The sequence below is a fragment of the Podarcis liolepis genome (genome assembly GCF_965112155.1).
Source record: "Podarcis liolepis genome assembly, chromosome: 1".
Taxonomy (NCBI): Eukaryota; Metazoa; Chordata; class Lepidosauria; order Squamata; family Lacertidae; genus Podarcis; species Podarcis liolepis.
The window spans coordinates 30,177,871-30,181,985 of NC_139554.1; the positions used below are offsets into that span (position 1 = coordinate 30,177,871).

The following is a 4,115-nucleotide window of genomic DNA, read 5'->3' on the forward strand; positions in this document are numbered from 1 at the left end:
GTTCTAGTGGAGCTCTATATAAGCAGGCTGGCTGAACCCTTCAGTTCAGTTATGTTCTGGCCTGTGAATAAACAAGAGCTGTTTGAAGAATCGCTGTGTCATCTGATATGTTCACCCACAACTTAACAGATAGCTTGCCTACCTTTCCCTTCCATGCTTTAAAATGATGCATTTTAACTGAATGAGTAAATGAATGTGATGCACCTGCATCAAGAGACCTTGTAACAACCTGTGTTCACCCTGAGATATTACTTTATTAGTATTATGTCAGCATTTTCGAGTCGGCTCCTGCAGCATCACACATTCTTTGAAGAAAAATGTTTAGGAGTTAAAAGCAAAAACTGTGAAACACTTCGTTCTCATGCCTGGGAAGAAGCCCATTTGGGGGTGGGGGTATGCTGTTTACAAGGTGATGCCAGGGACTCTCAGATGATCCCATCAAATGCATGTCAAAGCTGTTTTGCTCCAATAATGCTTAAACAGGTTCCTACTCTGTGGCACTGAACCAAAATGGCCTTGTAAGAGTTGAAGTGCCTCAGATCAACCAGGCAACAAACACAGGAGGGAGTGGGTAGGGGAAGGGAGCAAAATCAGAAGAAACAAAGGAACTTGTAAGATCCAGATGTATCCAGGAAATCTTCATAAATTCTCCCCCCCCCCCCAATTTTTTTATTGATTTTCCAAATTTATAACAAGCATCAAAAAAGAAAAAAGAAAACAAACAAACATAGATCCTAACTGTAATAGTTCCATTTTTGTTAACATTGTTGGGTGACTTCCTCGAATCCCCCTGGCTGAATTTCTATGTATATCATTGTAACGGTTTTCCAAAACTATTTTCACATAAAATTTACTTAGTCAATTAACATCTTTCTTTTTTTTTCATTTTAACTTTAAACATATTGTTCTATGACATCACATATTTAAATCCTAGGCCAATCTGGTACTTGCAAGTATTTCTAGTTAAATTATCTTAGCATATTTAGCTAAATAATCTTTAAATTTCTTCCATTCCTCCTGGTACTCCTCCTCCTTCTGGTCATGGACTCTTCCAGTCAGGTCGGCTAGCTCCCAAAAGTCCATCAGCTTCATCTGCCATTCCTCCACTGTTGGCACTTCTAGTGTTTTCCAATTTTTAGCCAGCAAAATCCTAGCAGCAATTGTGGCATACAAAAACAGTCTAACATCTTTCTTGGGCAATTCCAAACCTATTATTCCAAGAAGAACGGCCTCTGGTTTCTTAATAAATGTATATTTCAACATTTTTTTCAATTCATTATAAATCTTCTCCCAGAAGTCTTTCACCTTGGGGCAGGTCCACCACATATGATAAAAGGTACCTTCTTTTTCTTTACATTTCCAACATAGATTATCACTCTTGTGGTAAATCTTTGCTAGTTTTACAGGGGTTAAGTACCATCTATACATCATTTTCATAATATCTGGAAATCTTCATAAATTCAGATACAAAGGAGAATGGAACAATTCCAGCAAGTTGATTCCATACATAGAATAAGAACTTATTTTTGCAAAATGCATAGCAAATACCAGAGTCCTTGTTTTGTTTTCAGCCTGTGGTTTGCACATGAAAAAGGAGTATTCCTGCCTTCACGCTGTAAGCAATTTGCTACAATAATGGGTGAAGGATGCACCTCAATCATTGTTTCCTTAACTTCAAAACCTTACTAGGAATCTGTGACACCATCGTGGACTTTTGAGCAATCACCCAGATTTATTTTCACAGATGTTGCACAGAGGTTATGCAATGCCGCCATCAAGTGCTTGTTATTGTCCTGCGGAGTTTTTTGTATTAGAAGAGTTATTCTAATTAATGCAGATGGAGTCCAGAGAGAAAAGAAACAGATAATACCTTGATGAGAGAATTTTAACAAAACAGAGTATACTTTGAGGAGAAAGAAACAGAGATGTCTTGTATTTTATAGCATGTCTTGTACAGAGAGCAGGGAGACATAGATGCAGATACAGAGGAAAGGCACTGTAATGAATGTGGGGTTGCTCGTGCGTAAGTTACTGTCACTCCTGGCTGTGTTGCCTTGCTAAACCTTTCTGTCTGGACAGCCCTTCACTTCGTGGCTGCCTCACTCGCTAGCAGAATCCGTCAGTGGGCGTTTCTTAAACCTTTTCCAACATAAAAGTTGTTTGACGCCATGTCTCCTCCTACTCTCCCTGCGTGGAAGTCTTCTGCGCAGGGAGGGCGTGGGTAGCGGAGGACCCGTGCTCTCCCCGCTGGTGTCCGGTGAAGAGTCCTGGAGCCCTCTCGCCGATTCCCCCATCTGCCCCCCTTTATCCCTGGTGTTGCGCTGATTTGCTTCCCCATCTGCTGAGCTGCTTCTCTCCCTGCTGGGCCCTTCTCCAGCATCATTTGAGAGCCTTCCCTTCGCCTCTAGCTCCGATGTCAGTTCCCTGACAGGCACCTTCTGAATAACACAGCCAATCAGAGCTCAAGTTCTCAACAAGCATCATGCCACTGACTAGTTCCTAGGCAACACCTACACACACACAGACAGCCACACATGGTTGGCTGATTAACTGTCAGTAGAATTAACCCAAAGGTTACTGACCAAATGATCCCTGCTGTACTACTTCCAACGTTTTGTCACTTTTCTTACTGCCGAAGTCTAAATTTGGATTCTTTTGGAAATGGATTTGCTACACAGAAACACTATGTTAGTGTTTCTGTTTCTTGTGATGCACCCACTTTCTTTGTGGTGGGTTATGAAGGTGCCCTCTTATCACACAAAGCTCATATACAAATGTGTGAGAGAGCTGCACAAAAGTGAAATGGTGCTGTAACACCCTTTAATTCTGCTCTTCTGCATGTTGGACAAAACATATTCTAGCTCTCTCACTCACATGTATATAGAGCGCAGGGGAAGAAAGAAAATAGTTTTAAAGCAATACTTTTCCCTGCTCACAAAAACAGCTAGAATAGCAAGCCAGCGACCACCTGGGAAAGGTTTCAGTCACTGTGAATAACACACTGTAATTGTCGACATGCCATTGCCTTTTTAGCCTATCTTTTTCCTTCTCCTTTTGTTCTCTCCTGAGCTGCAACGAGAGAATATTTATGGGAACATTTCAAAGTCCGTGTTTATCTCACTATCTGCTTTCCAGGTGAGTGGAGCAAAACAAGTTCACCTTAGCTGATTTTTATTCAAAATTGTCGCCAAACTCTTAAAAGAATAGAAAAAATATATAATAAAAGGAGAGTCCCCCCGCCCTGGTTTTTTGGAATAGTTTTTGAATAATCAGGAAATTCCAGTGAGACAGATTGTATAGAGCAGGCCAGGATTACCATGGCAACCGTAAGCAAGAGCCCAGAGAGTCAGGTAACAAAATTACAGTTGACTACAAGCAGCTTCACAAAATCTGGGCTGATTTTTTTTTTAACCTTTGCAGTTGTGAAGAAATATCTTCTTTGACTCAATATAGTGGCATGAAGAGGACACTTTGACAGTGATGCTTCTGTTTGCGGTACAGAGATAGATTTCTAAATTATTGCAGTTAGTCTAAATCTTCATATATCAAATAGGAGTCTCCAGTAAAAAAAATAATGCAGCTGTTTCATTCCCTTGAATATTATTTTTTTGAATTTAACTAAAGGGGCAATCCTATGGCAAGATCCGCCAGGATGAGTAGTTTAGGATGCAGTGGATCTTTGGCTAATCCTACAGATTCCTGGCTCAACCAGTGTCTTGAATTCCTATACCAATAATATAGAAAATTTTGCCACTTTGTAACTAAGCTAGGTTTTACTGCCTGTGCAATTTTTCTGACTGATGTATGGAAAAGCACATGAACCTGGCCTTTGATGGGTTTATAAGTAAACAAATATGTGGTCTCCTTTCTATGTCCCGTCCCCCGCACCACTGGCAACTTAGAAAAGAACACCATTTTAAAGGCTTATTTTCCCTCTGCCAGGTTTAGGCAGAGCAGTAGCCCCACTGCTGAATGGGGTTTGGATCTGGTGTAACTCTATACTTGATTAATTTATTTACACCAACTTGATTTACACAAGCTTCCTGTGCATGCAATTGCTCCTTAAAACTGATTTCAAGTAATACACAGTATAAACTGCATATGCATGAAGTCTC

The 4,115-nt window shown here is 40.5% G+C and overlaps 1 long non-coding RNA gene across 1 annotated transcript; it reads left to right on the forward strand.

The window, feature by feature from the left end:
- The first annotated feature begins 555 nt into the window (after positions 1-555).
- LOC310705274 lies at positions 556-3,853 on the forward strand. The gene is made up of 2 exons (XR_014525206.1): positions 556-1,993; positions 2,432-3,853. It is a non-coding gene; the product is annotated as an uncharacterized lncRNA (long non-coding RNA).
- The last annotated feature ends 262 nt before the right edge of the window (positions 3,854-4,115 follow it).